Here is a 17865-nt window from a genome sequence, read left to right on the forward strand (position 1 = left end):
CCCCGTCAGGTACTAGATGAGTGAATCCATCCAACATGGTTTTGAGGTAGTCTTGATCTACATGACCGAGTTTGAAGTTTTCATGATGCTAGAACACTTGACGGTGTCTATATGTACAGGCCCCGAAGTGCTTCCTGAGTTGGTAGACCCAAGCTTGGATAGGGCATCCACTTGTGCTTCGAGAGCATGAGGCACCTGTAAATTTTTTTCAAAAGCTCTTTGACCACCTTCATATATAAGACAATGCTTGAATCCTTGGCATCATATTCTCCTTTCACTTGGTGGACCACCAATTGTGAGTCTGCCAGGATGTAGACAAGCTCAGCCTTGATTGCTAAGGTGGCTCAAAGACTCGCTAAGAGGGCTTCATATTCGGCCTCGTTGTTCAAGGTGAAAAAATCAAAAGCAATAGAGTGCTCGTGCATGGATCCATCTGGACTATGCAGGACCACCCCAGCTCCATTACTTGCTTCATCAGAGGACCCATCCACCTTCAGCAGCCACCAGGAGGCGAACTCGGATGAGTCATGCTTAAGGGTGTGGTATTTTCGAGGAGTAGGCACATTCACTATTTGGGATGTTAAGGGCTTTGTTTGTAGAGTTGGCACAGGTGGTGATGGCTCATCATTTGTTGCTATCAATTCTAGCAGGAAGTCAGCTAAGGATTGGGCCTTTATGGTAGTCCTCAGCTCGAATAGCACATCAAATTCACTAAGCTCAACCAACCAAATAACTATTCTCTCAGAAGTGTTTGGGCTGCCGAATGCCTTCTTTAAAGGTAGATTTGTCCGCACTACTATGTTATGCACCTAGAAATAAGGGCGAAACCTTTTGGCTATAGTGATGAGAATAAAGGAGGCTTTCTCAATGAGAGTATAGTTAAGTTTTGTCTCCTTCATGATCCTAAAATACCCTAGAGGGGGTGAATAGGGTTAATGCTAATCTAATCTGATTTAATACCAATTAAAACTTATTAACAAATATCCTAGCAAGTATGATATTCAACAACTTATATGTGCAAGGATATTTAATTAACACAAGGGTGAAATAGACATGAAACAATATAAAAAAGATAGTGGGCAAGTAACCAATGCAAATACAAGAAAATGATCACGGAGTTCGGTCCTTTCGACCTACGTCTCCGTTCCCCACTCCCGGGAAGAATCCACTATCACAATGGGTTTTTAACGTTCACCCAAAATATTTACACCTCATAATAGGTTTTCTAGCTCACCGAAAACTTTCACAATCTCACACACTTGCAATCACACTCTACACCCTTTGAGTATTGGCCTAGCCCGTGCCACCTCCCTCAAGTGTTCGAAATTACTACCTTTCACTAGGCTTTACCATCGACGCCACTCCTCTTGGAATCGACCCCGTCTTTTACCACACACTTCTCTCGGTGTACAAGTGTATTATAAAATGTATCTCACAATATAGCTCACGTTAAAGGATTTGTTTTTTTTTCAATAGATGAGAACTCAATGTAAGCTCACTCTCAATGACTACAATCTCACAACCCCAAATATACTATGTATGAAATACTTAAGCTTAAGTGGTTATGTGTGTAAACAAAGAGCAATATCAAAATTAAACTCAATGTAAACTCTAGCTAAATAAAATGAATAAATAACAAATAAATGTATGAAGCTAAAAAATGAGTTTAGAGGAATCTTCTCTAAAAAACAAGAGAGGGAGATGGATGAAATTGAAGCTCAAACAATAGAATTAATCTCCTCTTCTTCTTGTGAAACTTTCTTCACAAAACACTTGTGAAAACACACTTAAACAAACTTTGAACAACCTTTAAACTTGTTTAAAACTTTTTTTAATTACCCTCAGAAGTTAGAGGGTATGGGGTATATATAGAATCATAGAACAAACCCAAAACTAAGAAAAAACCAAGGAAAAAGACAAAAAATAGAAACCTAAAATTCTAAAAAAACTAGCCGTTACAGTGTTATAAGTCGACTTGCTACTATTCATAAGTCGACTTATAACTAGCTGTTACAGGCTGAAAAACACTTATAAGTCAACTTGTAAAAAACATAAGTTGACTTATCATATATAAGTCAACTTGCTAGAAATGTAATTCAACTCAGCAAATTCAAAATGCAAATTCTAGAGCAGTTTATAAGTCGACTTGTCCTAAGCATAAGTCGACTTATAAACATGCACAGGCGCTGTGCATGTTTGAAAACTGAGTTTTAAAGTACCTTAAAAATAACAAAAAAATTCTAAAAAATATAAAACTTTAGAAAATATTTATAAACATGAATATAAATATGTTGAAAAAGAATTTTTTTTTTAATTTGCACTTCCCATTTGTAAAATCTCATCATTTTGCAAAAACACACAAATACATGTGTATATAAACTTCTTGATTTTTGACTTTTGAGTTAAACAATGTTTTGAAACCTTTATAGACTTAATAAATGATGTATATAATAATTGTTAAGTCCATAAACCAAGAATATAATATTTTCTCAAAAATCTATAATACGATAAAAATGAAACGGGTATGTGTGTAGTTGATTGAGCTTAGAGTATTAACGCACAAGTATAAACTCTAAACTATAAAAACTATACTCAAGCAATCTTGATCTTCATTTTAGCTCATCTTGGTTGCGGATGAAGCTTGATCTAGAATTGAATTAAATTGGCATAACTTCACTCCGATATTCCGTTAACCTTCATTTGATGTGATCGTGTAGGCATAATCCATCCAACCTCCGATAAAGATATTTGTGTAGATTACCTAAAAAATAAATGCAAACACTCGACGCACAATGTTAGGAATTGTTTGTAATCATTAAAACAAGATTAGGGAGTAGGCTCATAACCATGAGGCTAACAGATCCGGCTGACATAGTATACCAACTTCTGGGTAGTATCTTCATCCTGAACTAAGATAGAGTTGATGGCTTTGGGGGCAATGGCCATGTAGAGCTACAAGGTTTCCCGTTCTTTGGGTTGGCTCAGCAGTAGCTTGGTGCTTAAATATCATTTGAGATCCCAAAAGGCCTCGCTTCCTTTAGCTCCTTTCTCCCTCTTAATGTATTGAAAAATGTGAGGCTCTTCTCTGTAGATTTTGAGAGAAAACAACCTAATGCTGCTATCTTTCCATTCAGTCTTTGGACGTCCTTTAGTATGCGGAGTTCAAGCATCTATTCTATGTCGGCTATCTTCTCGGGTTGATTTCAATGCCCCTCTGAGTGTGATACGGGTGTATCTTCTCTTTAGAAAAGCGATCCTCATGGGAGCTTGAGGATAGGTGATTCTCATGATATCTTGAGAATAGTGGTGTGAAGCGACACGGCAGAGCATAGGTGGAAGTGTGGAACGAGACGACGAGCAGCGGATTCGAAGAATCCAGATTTTAGCTCGTGAGTCGATCATACATGTACATGAGTCGACTAATCAGGTTGAGTCGACTCATGCCTGTCATGAGTCGACTCACGAAACCTAGCCGTTTTGTCAAAAGTTTCTGCTCGGTCGACTCATCAGTTTATGAGTCGACTCATCAGTCATGAGTCGACTCATATGCAGTTATGAGTCGACTCATCGAGGTTTCCTAGGCAGACTTGGTTTCTGTTTTGAAGGAATCCTAGTTGGGTTTTGTTTTGGTTTTGGTTATTTACTAGATTGCCACCATGTTGTAAACCCTATAAATAGGGACTGTTTAGGGTTCTAAACAGAAGTGAGAGGCCAAGATGTAGATCTAAAGGGTTTTAGGTCTAAGTGAGATCCTAATCAAAAGGATTAGGGTTTAGATTGTGAGGATCTATGAGATCTTAGAATCATAGAGAATTAAGAGAGATTCTAATCATTGTATTAGGGTTTAGAGATGATTGAGAGGATGTTCTCGATTCTAGTGAGATTGTGAGGGAGAGATTTGTAATAATTGATTCTTCATAATCTAGAGAATGTATTTTCTTTCGCCATACTGAATTGTTCTTGTGTTTTAGTTGTCTTCTTCTCAACCCACTTTTTGGTAATTCCGCGATCAAAGGGTGCTCGCACGACGACTCATATCAGAATGATCATGAACATGAGGAATTTGCTTGATTGTACCCCAAAAGCACATTTAGATGGATTAAGTCTCTTCAAGTTTCGATATGTGCAACGATGCCAACTTCGACTTCACAAGGATATCGTACACATATGCTTATACATTGCTGCCGATCTAGGGCTTAAAATATTTATTGACCAGTCTAGTAGGTGGTGTCTGCATGCCTACATTTTTTTAGACCGAAGGGCATCACTCTATAGTAATAGGACCCCTAGTTTGTAATGAATGAGATCTTCTCTTGATCATACTCCACCATACGGATCTGGTTGTAGTCGGAGAAAGCATCCATGAAGCTGAGCAATTCATGACTCGCACTCTCGTCCAGAAACTGGTCGATCCTAGAGAGAGAGTAGTTGTCTCTTGGGCAAGCTTTGTTGAGAACTGTGAAGTCCACGCACACCCGCCATCTGCCTAGGGACTTCTTCACCAACACCATGTTGGATAGCTATTCAGGGTATTGCAATTCTTTGCTGAAGCCAGCTTTAAGGAGTAGGTCGACTTCGTCGGCTGCTACCTTTTGTCTTTTGGGGCTGAGATGCCTCTTCTTTTGTCACATCGGCTTGGTGTTAACTAAGAGCTCATGGCTCATCACTTCAAGGGGAATTCCCGACATGTCCACTGGTCCTCAAGCAAATACATCTGCGTTCTCGAGCAGGAACGCTATCACTTGGAGCTTTATCGATAGGGGTCATCCTCTCTTGATCCAATACTTTCTCCATCTAGCGGTGTGTCTTCTCGATGGGCATGATCTCCAGTATTCCTTTTCCCTTCATCAAGAGTAGATAGTAGGATCTAGCCTCCTGTTGGTTGCTTCTGGCAATTCTGACTCCTTCAGGAGTTGAGAACTTTACTATTTCGTGGTAAGTGGATGGAATTTCATGCAAGCTATTGATGGCAGTTCTTCCCAAAATAACATTATAGGCCAACTAGAGGTTTATTACTAAAAACTGGGTCTAGATAGTGGATTGCCGAGGGTATTCGTCAATCATTAAGGGGAGAGTGATCATCCCTTCCAGTAGGAGTGAATGTCTGTGAATCCAATAAGTGGACCCTGACAAGGCTACAGCTTAGACTTGTGAAATGCCCATCTGATTGAAGGCATCGATGAATAAGATATTAGATAAGCTTTCCATGTCGACCAAATTCCTCTTGACCTTGAAGCCATGATCTTGGCCGAGATGATGAGGGGGTGTCATCTTGAGGTGTCTCAATGCCTCTCATGTCTGAGTCGCCAAAGAAGATGGGTTGGTCCGTCCTTAGCCTTTTATTACATAAGTTGACTTGTAACACTCGCCTGGCATACTTCTTTCAAGCGTTGCTGGACATATCTCCCGCTATAGGGCTGTTGCTTATAGTGTTGATGACACCCATAGTACTAGCCTCGGCAAGTTAGGTGTCAGACGACTATTAGGGGTGAGGTGATCTAGATTGAGAACTTTGGCCGGATCCCTCTAGAGCGGGTTCTTTTCGGTCTCACTGGGAGACAAGTTTCTTCAAGTATCCTTTTTGTATCAAGTCTGTTTGGTCTCATGTTTTGATGGATTTACAAACCATGTTATTTGTGCTAATTGCTTATCAAGTGATATTATGCATGATGTATTTTATCAAGCAATATAGTTCCATGTTAGGAAGATGGATGGATTCAAGCTTCAATGGTCATATTCATGGAGGTGGATGTTAGACCCTAGAGGGGGGGTGATTAGGGTCTTATGCTAATCTAATCCGATTAAATGCCAATTAAAACTAATTAACAAATATATTCTTGCAAGATAGATATACAAAGAGTTATGTGCAAGAATATGTAATATACACAAGGTGATATATCCTATATGATAGAAATATATGCAAGGATATATAAACAATAAGATATATCCTAACAAAGAGATATAGACAATGTATGAGCAAGGATATATGAACTAACACAAGGGTAAAATAAACAAGTGATAGGGTAATATAATGAGCAATACACAAAGGCGATATAAGATATGAAAACAAGAATAAGAACGCCAACGCAATCACAAACAAAACGATATGTTTACGAGGTTCGGTCCCCACGACCTACGTCCCCGCTCCTCACCTCGAGGAGATCTCCACTATCACAACCGGGTTTTCTACGTTCACCCGAACAACGTTTACACCTCACAATACAATCACTATGTAATCACACCTCACACACTAAGTGTTGGTCCTAGCCCATGTCCTCCTCCTCAAGTGCTCGGTTACAACCTCTCCCTAGGCACGTCAACCGACGCCACTCCTCTTGGATTCGACCCCGTCTCTCACCACACACTTCTCTCGGTGTACAAGTGTATTACAAGTGAATCCTCACAATAAGCATAATATAAATCAAATGATTTGTTCTTTAAACAAGGTGAGAACTCAATTAAGCACAACTCTAAGTCACTAATCTCACAACCCAAAATTATACTATGAATAAAAATACAATAAGCTCAAAAGGTTGTGTGTGAACAAAGAGTATCAATAAAACAATTAAACTCAATATAGAAATCTAGCTTATGGAAATTAAGATCAAAACAATAAATAGCTAGAATTGAGTTTAAGGAAAACTTCTCTATAGATCAAGAGTGAGAGAGAGATGAGTTGAATGCCCAAACACCAAAGAATGATCTCCTCTTTGCGCTTGTGAAATTTGCTTCACAAACTAAACTCAAACAAACTCTTAAACTCTTTTAAACAAAACTTAAACCCTTGATTAAAAACTTTCTTAAACTTATTTTAAAACTCTCTTAACTAACTTGAGAGTTGAAGACAATGGGGTATTTATACCCTCTCACAACTCAGCCAAGAAACCAGAGCAAAAGACAAAACAGCCCCAAGGCAACGGTCAAAAAAACTAGCCGTTGGAAGCTGAAGGAACACTCGTCGGTCGACCGGAAAATTCGTCAATCGACCGAAAATTTTCATCGGTCGACCGGACCGGTCGACCGACAGGCTTCTTTCGCCCAGAGAACTTTTGACCTCAGGTTCGGTCGACCGGTACGGTCGACCGAAATCTGATACATGAAAACCTGATTTTAAAGCTGACTTTTAAGACTTTGGAAAAATGTTAAAAATAACAAATGAAGTCCAAAAATTATGAAACTTTGGAAAAAGTATATAAACATGTAAGTGAACATGTTACAAAAAGAATTTTCCAAATTGCATTTCCCATTTGTGAAAAATCATCATTTTGCAAAATAGTTCAAAAACATGAAAACCTGAAAATTGATATTTTGATATTTTGACTTAAACAACATTTTGAAACCTTATGAAATGATTGTATAGACTTGATAAAAGATATAACATGTTGTTATGAAGTCTATAATCTAGAAATACAATATTTTCATAAATTTGCATATTCTATGCAATATATTCAAAACACTAAATATGATTTCATTAAATATAAGCTTGTTAAAGATGAAATCATATATAGGCATATAAACATGAAACAAAATAGTATTTTCCAATTCTATTCATTTGTTTCATAGTAAAACTTGAAAACTATCAAACCAAAACATATATGTATATATATAACTATATATATACAAAAACCAAAACGTGTATGTGTGTATATGATTGAGCTTAAAGTACTAACACACATAATATAAATTCCTAAACTAAATTACCCAAGCAATGACGCAATCCATCCATCCTCCAACAACGTTGTTTGTCTACAAAACATAGGAATGCACAAACACTAGACAAACAACATTAGTAATAAATTGTTTGTTAAACATCATCAAAACAAGAAGGCCAACAGTGGAGGCAAGTTGTTGAAGAAGATCTTTCAAGTATGATATATATAAGAAGAGCTTCATCAACAAATGAGCAAATATTGAGTCTCAAGTTTTGAATACATTTGTGAGCAGTATTTTCATTTTTAATTTTTTTTTTCTAGATCATAATGTAGGCAAGAAATAAAGTAGATTACTTTTAAAGCATTTGGGATCAAATACACACACTTCTAAAATCGTATTTTTGACCGTTTTGTAAAATGACAAGTTTTCACAAATGAGAAATGATATTTTAAAAATTTCTTTTATAACATGTTTATATTCATGTACATCAACATTTTTCTAAGTTTTATAATTTTTAGAATTTATTTGCTATTTTTAAAAGCTCTTTGAAAATCAGATTTTCTATTCATTCTAGGTTGTGCGCGTTTTTCGGTCGACCGACATTGTTCATCAATCGACTGAAGAACAACTCTGTAATTGCAAAAAAGTTTCTACTTAGTCGACCTACTTCATCAGTTGACTAAATAGTATTTTCAGTTAACCAACATCATGCATCAGTCGACTAAAAAACTACTCTGTAATTGTTAAAAAGTTTATGCCCAGTCGACTGACCTTCATTAGTCGACTGAATAGTGTTTTTAGTTGACCGATGGCATGCATCAGTCAACTAATAGTTGCTCAGAATCAACTAACAGTCAGCTCATCAGTCAACTGAAGAGTACATCAATCGACCAACGGCGTTGTAACGGCTAGTTCTAGATTTAGAGGTTTTTACGGGATTTACTGATTTGTTTTGGATTTGGGCTGTTATTTTAAGCTCCTATATATATCCCACAACCCTCATTTATTCAATAACTAAGCAAGCAAAGAAAAATCCTTGAGTTTTGTTTTTTGTGTGTTTTTGAGCTCGAACTTTGATCTTGCTCAATTTTGGTTTCTCACTTTCAAATCCCACAACCCGTAAGCTTCAATTATCATCTCTTAATCCTTGTCAAAGGATCATTGTAAGAGAGATTATTCATCATATTATATCGTGTGGAGAGATTGATCTCGAGGAGATCATTGTGTGGAGAATTTGATCTTAGGGAGATTGTTGTGAAGAAGTTTTGACTTCCAAACCAGTTTGTGTAGTGGATTACCATCGGGAGAGGTGCTCGAGGATGTAGGTCATGAGGAGCGAACCTCGTGAACACATCGGCATGTCAATTTAGCTAACTATTCTCTAACTCTAACTCTCTCTCTCTCTCTCTCTCTCTCTCTTATTTATTACCATATTTCAAAATTGTGTATTGTATTGCATTGAATTTCATTAATTACACATTTATTATTTGATTACCCTATTCCCCCCCCCCCCCCCTCTAGGGTAATTTTATTTGGTATCAGAGCATGGTCTCTATATTTACTTAGGTTTAATCACCTTATAGTACTTAGGTTTAATCACCTTAGAGTAAAGATCTCACATGGATTCAAACATGAATGTGTGTATTCTTGAAGGTCGATCAACTACTAGACCTCCTTTATTTACCGGTAATAATTTTGCATATTGGAATACTAGGATAAGAATTTATTTGCGATGCATTGATCTTGAAATCCAAGAGATTATAGAGAAAAAATATTTTGAAAAGTCTAGCAAGGACATGACTGAGAATGAACGGCATTTGGCTACTCTCAATGTTAAAGCCATGAACACCTTGATTTGTAGACTCACTCCAAATGAGTATAATAGAGTCTCCATGTGTGCAACCGCACACAAAATTTTGGAGAACCTATGTATAACTCATGAAGGAACTCCTCAATACAAGGAGTCAAAAATTAGTAGTCTCATGCATGAGTATGAGTTATTCAAAATACTTTCACTTGAATCCATTGATACCATGTTTAGCCATTTTACTAACATTGTTAATGAATTACATGACCTTGATAAGGTATTAAAGAACCAAGAGATGAACTACAAAATCTTTTGCTCTCTAGCACCGGCATGGGAGCCCAAAGCTACGGCTATTGAGGAAGCAAATGATCTTACAACACTCACCCTTGATGGCCTCACTGGGAAACTCAAGGTCCATGAGAAGAAAATCAAAGAGAAGGAGGAAGAACCCCCACGAACAAATGAAGAGCCTCCTCAAAAGATGAAATCAATAGCTCTCAAAGGAGCAATTGAAAATGACTCCTCCTCCTCAGATAGTGAAGTTGGTGTCTCTAGAGAAATGGCACACCTCACTAAGAGAATATCAAGATTGGTAAGAATAAATAAAATTTTCAAAAATAATTGTTCTAACAAATTCTCTTCTCGTGTAGGTAAATGTTTTGAGTGCCATAAACCGGGACATATAGTAAGGGATTGTCCCAAGATAAAAGAGAAGTACATAAAGTATAAGAAGAAGACGGTGTATGCGGGATAGGAAGAATCCGAACCGAGCTATTCAGATAGTGATGAAGAAACCGCCAAGTGCGCCTTTCATGATCCAAACATATGCTTCATGGCTCATGAAGATGAGGTATTATCCGATTCCGATAATGAATTATTTTATACTAGAATAATTAAATTTTGAATTTAAAAAGTTAGCAAAAGAACATTCTTTTTTTGTAATTGCATAACTAATGTGATTCAAGATTTGAGTCACTACAATCCTCTTTAAATGATGTCATTGCTTTGAAAGATAAAATAATAGGAGACCTTGATTTTGAAAATAAACAATTAAGATCTCAAATTGAAAAGTTGAAAATTGAAAAAATATGTTAAAATCTAATTATGTTCTACTAGTCATGTTCACTCACAACTTGGTAGAAAATGGTTTCATAAATCTCATGCATCCACCTATAAGAAAAATTTTACTTATGGGTTGATGTGGGTACTTAAGGGTACCAAGAGTAGGATTAGAAATAATCTTCATAATTATGGGTTTATGTGGGTACTTAAGGGTACCAAGAGTACTAATATTCGAGGACCCAAGATGTGGGTACCTAAAGTTTCTACCAATTCTTTACTTGTAGGAAACGTCTCACACAAGATGTAAAGAAGTATGGTACCTTGATAGCAGTTGATCTCATCACATCATAGGCAATACGGATCTATTCTCAACCCTATCAATGATGGAAGGAGGCAATGTCTCCTTTGGCAGCGGTGAGAAAGGTAAAATTGTAGGTATTTGTGCTATTGATAAGAAGCATTCTCCCGTTATTGAAGATGTTTATTTAGTAAAATGACATAATCACAATCTTCTTAGTATTAGTCAACTTAGTGACAAAGGCTATGGTATTATTTTTAAACTGGATAAATACATTGTTAGGCTTAATGATAAAACTATTGTTGTTGCCCTTAGAAAATCTAATGTGTATATTTTTTTAGGTGAATTTGTAGATCAAGATGTGAAATATCTTGCCACGAGTGATAGTGATCCTTGGATTTGGCATAAAAGTCTTGAACATGCTAACATGAAATTAATCTTAAAATTATCAAAAAAGAACTTGGTGAGAGGTCTACCTAGCCTAACTTTTGTTAAAGATTCACAGTGTGAAGAATGTTTCAAAGGTAAACAAATTAAAAGTTCTTTTAAATCCATTAATGAGGTATCCACCACTAAACCCTTACAACTACATCATCTTGATCTTTTTGGTCCTATGCGTGTTGCCTCACTAAGAGGTAAACACTATATTTTTGTTATTGTTGATGACTTTTCTCGATTTACATGGGTATTATTTCTTGCTAACAAGGATGATTATTTTGAAGAGTTTTCTATTTTTGTAAAAGATTTGAAAATGAAAAGGATTTGAAAGTTGTATAAAATCGTAGTGATCATAGTGGTAAATTTCAAAACAAGTATTTTAATAATTTTTATGACCATCATGGTATTACACATACATTTTCCGCTCCAAGAACACTACAATAAAATAGTGTTGTTGAACAGAAAAATCGAACCATACAAGAGATGGCACGAACTATGTTAAATGCTTTTGATTTGCCAAAGTATTTTTAGGGGGGAAGCCATAAACACGGCTTGTCATGTTTTAAATCATGTTTTGATTAGGCCTATTTTTAAGAAAATACCTTATGAACTTTATGTTCGGATCGAAAATCATTTTCTTTATTACAATACTCATTACAACTTTGGTCGTTACAATGATTCAAAAGGAATAACTTTTTATAAGCCTCCTTACACAATGAAAATAAAAAGATTACAATTTTCTTGAGAACACACGTAGATATATTGTTTATCGATATTCTGCTTGTGCGGGATCTTTGCCGGTGCCGGGGTTTATCCGTGGACCATCAATTGATCAGATCCAAATAACGATTTTGTTGCCTCGTAAAGGAGACAAGAAATTAAAGTGAATATCTCGGTAATAGCGAGATAATCACTCTTCTCGAGAATTATAGCTAGGTACAATCTCAAAAAAAATGGATGAACCGGATGCAGATCTCTCGAACTCTCCTCCTCCTTGTGCTGAAGAACTCGCCAAGATTCCTTCCTCCTCTCTGAAATTCGTGCTCCTCACTCTTAAATTTGACAGGGCTTTGCTGATGCTCGAGAATTCTGGATCCGTGCAAATGAAGGCCCTAGGGCTGTATTTATAGGCTTCAGGAGCTTAGTTTTCGGATAAGAATGATCAATTTGACCTCATCCTCAGTTGTAACCACTCAACCACATTCCAGGATAACTTCATATCAGTATGGGCAGCTTTGGATCAAATTAGTATTTTTTAGCCACGAGACAGACTTTGTATCTCGGCCTTGGCTGAGACACAAAGTGTCTCTTGGCCATGGCCAAGACACAATACGTGTCTCGGTTGTGTGCCTTGATCCTCTTTTTCCCGTAATTCCCTGGTCCCATCTCGGAATGATGCGATTCAAAGTGCGTTGGAAAGCCGGAGAAGAGACCTACAATGTCCCATGAGTTAATCATACGTGGAGTGGACAAAACATGAGTAGCGCTTCGTCTTTTGTGAGTGAAATGTAACTACCGATCGGATCGTCTCTTTGTTATTTCGCTGCCCCGTTGATTCGTACGCTTTGTCGACTTGCTTCATATACTTGTCAATATCAAATAATTCTCTTTGACTTAGATAATGATATTCATCATCTTCTCTCTGTCTCGAGCTACGTGTAGGAACCCTACGTATTTTTTGACGCCTAAAGATACCCCCCCTCTAAAGTGTTTCAGTCTCGTTTCTTTTATAGAAGAGCCTAGAATACTTTGGATGTGATAGGCCTAACCTCTAGTCGGTGTAAAAGGACCTACAATTGGCTCTAGTTCTTGACTTTTTTGATTTTCAATCTATTCGGTATTTTGTCGAATAGCTAAAATTCTTCCGGCGCTACATTTATCATCTGACCGTTATCGAAGTCTCGAACTGAGACTGGTGTGTTGATTTCTAATTTTAGCTCGTGTCGTTAAGTCGACGTTAAACTGACTCTCTTTGTCAGGGATTCATATTTGAATTATGATTAAACTACTTGGGGATTATCATACAATCTCAAAGAATCAGAGTGCGTGTCGACTGATACCGTAGGACGTGTTGACTAAAACCGCTTGTCGTGTTGACACAAGAGTTGTCGTCGAGTCAACACAGAGGGTGTCATTTCGTCAAGCCGAGCTTCGTGTAGACTAGTCAGGTTTCGTGTCGACTAGCTTTGTGTTTCGAGTCAACACAAAAAGTGTCGACTCATCTAGTCGGGCATGGACTAGATTTGAGCCTTGTTTCAGAAAAATTTGTCAACACGTTGATTTTCATCATGACGCGCTGACCCGCATTGACCTCTATCGTAATACATTGACCGGCATTAACTCAAGACTACGCGTTGACTAGCGTTGACCTTCATCACAATGCATTGACCAGTGTTGACCCAATGCTATGCGTTGACTGGCATTGACCTTCATCACAACGCGTTGACTAGCATTGACATTCATCACAACGCGTTGACTGGCATTAGCCTTCATCATAACGCGTTGACCGGCGTTGACCTAAGGCTACGCATTAATCGTCGTTGACCTAAGGCTACGCGTTGACCACCATTGACCTAAGGTTACATGTTGACCGGCGTTGGCCCAAGGCTACGCGTTGACCGGTGTAAACACAGTTTATACTCATACGTTAACTGGAGTCTATACAGTTTAGGCTCTTAAGGTATTAGAGAGGGGAGGACCAATTTATACTCATATACTCCTGGGATTTTAGGAATTAGTTTAACCTCGTGTAGCCATTGGAGGTTCACGGAGATGCATTTTAGACTCGTATACTCATGGGAGTGTTAGGAAGAATGAGCTGAGAATGCATCTGACGCTTGCTAGGTTGAGCTTTTTGTGTGAGATTTGATTATAGGACCAGTCGTTGGTGCTGATACAGCTACTATCTCTGAAGTTGCTGAACATCCGAAGTTATTATCCTTTTAGCTTCGGCTGGAGTTGAGGTTAGCTCAGCTGTTCAAATCATGAAACCAACTGGTGAAGCTGGTGCGTTAGTGACTTTTATCCCTTATAATAATTACCCATTCTATTTAGAATAGATAAGCATAATACTCATAGGATTTTTGGCAAACCCTCAGCCATCAATGGGTTTGAAATGCCTTTACTGACTACCGTTTGAATCGGGCTAGTATGCAGATTGTTTAAGTCTATTTCACATGTAACATTACTCTAAGAGAATAAACTCTCTTAGACTTGGTGCTATGATATTGAATACATAGGCTTGGTCATTTTTACGAGAACGGACCACCCGATAACACGTGTTAGGTGTAGACTTATCTCTGATTAGGGATTAAGATAATATCCCCCATACATGAATTCTTGTGTCTTTTTCACGGTAAAAAAGACTAGTTGGCAATACGTGTTAGGCGTAGGCTTATCTCTAATTAGGGATTAAGATAATATCCCTCAGACATGGATTCTGGTATCTTTTTCACGATAAAATACTAATAGGCAGCAAGTATTAGATGCGGACTTATCTCTATTTAGAGATCGAGATAAAGCCCCCCATGCATGAAAAACATAGATTTTGGTGCTACGATATCGAACACGTAGACTTAGTCATTTTCGCGAGAACGGACCACCTGGCAGCATGTATTAGATGTAGACTTATCTCTATTTAGGGATCAAGATAAAGTCCCCTATGCATGTGAAGTATGGATTTAATATTAAGAGATTGTGTCTTCTTTTGGGGCAAAGACGAACGCAATGCTGGAGAGGAAGAATTCTATATTCTATCTCCTGCTACAAGAGAAACTCAAAGTAGGATCTCCACTCTGAGAATCGAAAAGATTTAGATGACCCTAACTATTTAAAGGTTTGATTATTAAATTTGAAGGGGGGTTTCTCATTTATCGAGATAAAATTCCGACCTTGGCCCTAACTTTTTAAAGGTTTGACCAGAGGGAAGATTGACTGTTTAAAGGTTTGATCGCCCGATAGGGTGGAAGTCTTTTGTTTATCAAAAGGGAACTCTGGTTTTGGTCCTAACTATTTAAAGGTTTGACCGAGTGAGGTTTAGAACGACTTTAACTGTTTAAAGGTTTAATCGTTTAATTTGAAAGTGGACCTCTCGTTCATGGAAGGAATCGAGAGGGGATTTTAGCTTTGGCCCTAACTGTTTAAAGGTTTGACCAAATAGAGGTTTGAGATGACTATAACTATTTAAAGATTTGATTATTTAATTTGAAAGTGGACCTCTCATTCATGGAAAGAATCGAGAGTGGATTTTGGTTATGGTCCTAACTGTTTCAAGGTTTGACCAAAATGGGAGTGAGGTGGTACAAATAACAGTAGGAATGTCGATTTGTACAAATCACTGTGTCAATATAGTGGAAGTTTCTGGTGTCAAGTTGCAAGGACTTTAATACAAGGGAGTTTGAAACTTTCAATACTATATCCAGACTCTAACAATAGAAGTGTTGAGTGTACAGACACAACGCGAGTTTGAGTGGATCAAACTAGAAATAATTTTTAGTGTACCCACCATCAATTGATTTGATCAATGAGGGATTAAGCACTACACAATTAGACCATAGGGGTTTCGTGAGGGAAGATTAATCGGATGAAGTCATTGAATCTCATCTCGATGAAAGAGTGCTTGAGAAGTCACAGTGGGAGGGTTTTAATCATCTTGGAAATGATTAAATGGCCAGAGTGGGAGGTTCTTAATCATTCTTTGTCATGATTAAGAATTTATTGGTTTTGAGTTATCCTTAAGAATATCATGTGTAGTATTCTCCAAGAACTTCCCATCAAAGGTAGGAACAGTTTAGCCTCATGTACCAGTTGGAGGTTTGGAAAATAGTTTATACTCGTATACCTTGTTGGAGTACAAAGGAGGAGCAGTTTATACTCGTATACTCTTCGGAGTTGATGGAGAAGCATTTTATACTCATATACTCATCGGAGTCTACACTGTTCTCATTTAGCTTGTTTTACCGTTATGACACCGGAGTTAATTAAGACTTAGATTTTGTTTTTGAGGCCAAAGCAAACCTTAGTAGGATGAAAAACCCTCCTGTGGTATGCACAGTAGTTTGGATCTATAATCATCTTAGCTCCTTCTTGATCTTTAATAGGCGGTAGTTCGATCTTGTCGTTGGCGAGGAGGTATTTCAAGATCGCCGAAACTTCCTCATCCTGGAAGGAGTACTCTTTTTGGAGTCTCGGATTTGGAGTCCTTCACTGTTTCTGGGGTTGTTGTTATGATTTTTGATTAACATCAACAGCAACTACAAGTGTTATCAATTGGCTTCTCTCGACCTTCTTTCTTCTGAGGAAGCGCTCAACCTGTTCTCCATGTAGTTTTAATTCTTTCCATGTGGTTGAGGGGACAACCCCCATGACTTCGAGAATATCGAGGGAGAGATTGTGATGGTAGGTCTGTAGTATGAACTCTTCTGTGACAGGATCTCGGCAGTTCATCGCCTTGTTTCGGAAGCGTTTGATAAAGGTGTCAACTGATTCTCCATCTTTTTGCTTCTCATCCATAAGAGTTCCAATTGACACTTTAGTGTTATCATTAAAGAAATTGTTAAGGAATAAGCTTTCCATATCGTCCCAGTAGTTGATGCTTCCTGGCTTGAGACATCGATCCCAATCGAAGGCGTTCCCACGAAGGGTGCCTACGAATAACCTGATCATCATGGTTCATTCCCAGATATCACTCCCAGATGAGACATGAAATAGATCTAGTGTTGAGTGGGCAAGCCTCTCCCATCAAATAGCATGAAGTTAATTAGGGTGAACTTCGTCGGGTACAGAATTGAATCTCACTCCCTTGGATACGGGCATGGAATGCTCGTTTTCCTCACTTCTTGAGCAAACATTAAGGCATTGGCCGTATTCTCTAGCTCTTTCATCATCTCGTCATCGCATGTATCTTTCTTCAGGCGATTTTGAGGGTGAACGATGGGATCACCCTCAGCGTTATCATTAGTGATGGGGTCACCCCTAGTGTTGGTATTATTATTAGGGTCACCCTCAGTATTGGTATTATTATTAGGGCCACCCCTAATGTCTTTGTCATTGGGAGGAGCATCGGCATTAATAGTCTCCTCTACCTCTGAGTCGCTATCTATCTGATTGGTAGTATGGCAATGACTAGATTCACCACACTGATTTGACAACTCCTAAAGTTGTTGAGCATGTAAATCCTTGACCCGCTACACGGCCATCTCCATTTCAATTTTAAAATCTTCTTTTTGTTTAGCCAAGGCTTCTTGAAGAAGTTGAGCCACTTGTTCGGTAGTGATCATGATACTTCTCGAGCTTGTCCCACGCTAAATATTATATCGTTGGAGGCAATTGTGGAGAAAGTATCCAAAAGTTCATCTTCTGAAGATAGTCCTTCATTCATCTTCGGGTAATCCCCATGTCTAACGGCTTCTAACTGGAGCTGAGACACTCGTCGGGCTATTCCTGGATCGACTTTTCTTCCGGAAGAAAAGTTTGGATTAGGGCCATTTGAAGTAATGATAGACTTTCCTTTGTCAACCATGTTGATGGTGACTTCCGGGAATTCATCATCCTAGAAAGTGGATTTTCTCTCATGGAAACGTCTTGGCTTGGGCTTCAACGCTTCGGT

Source organism: Asparagus officinalis, chromosome 3 (assembly GCF_001876935.1).
Source record: "Asparagus officinalis chromosome 3, Aspof.V1, whole genome shotgun sequence".
Classification (NCBI taxonomy): Eukaryota; Viridiplantae; Streptophyta; class Magnoliopsida; order Asparagales; family Asparagaceae; genus Asparagus; species Asparagus officinalis.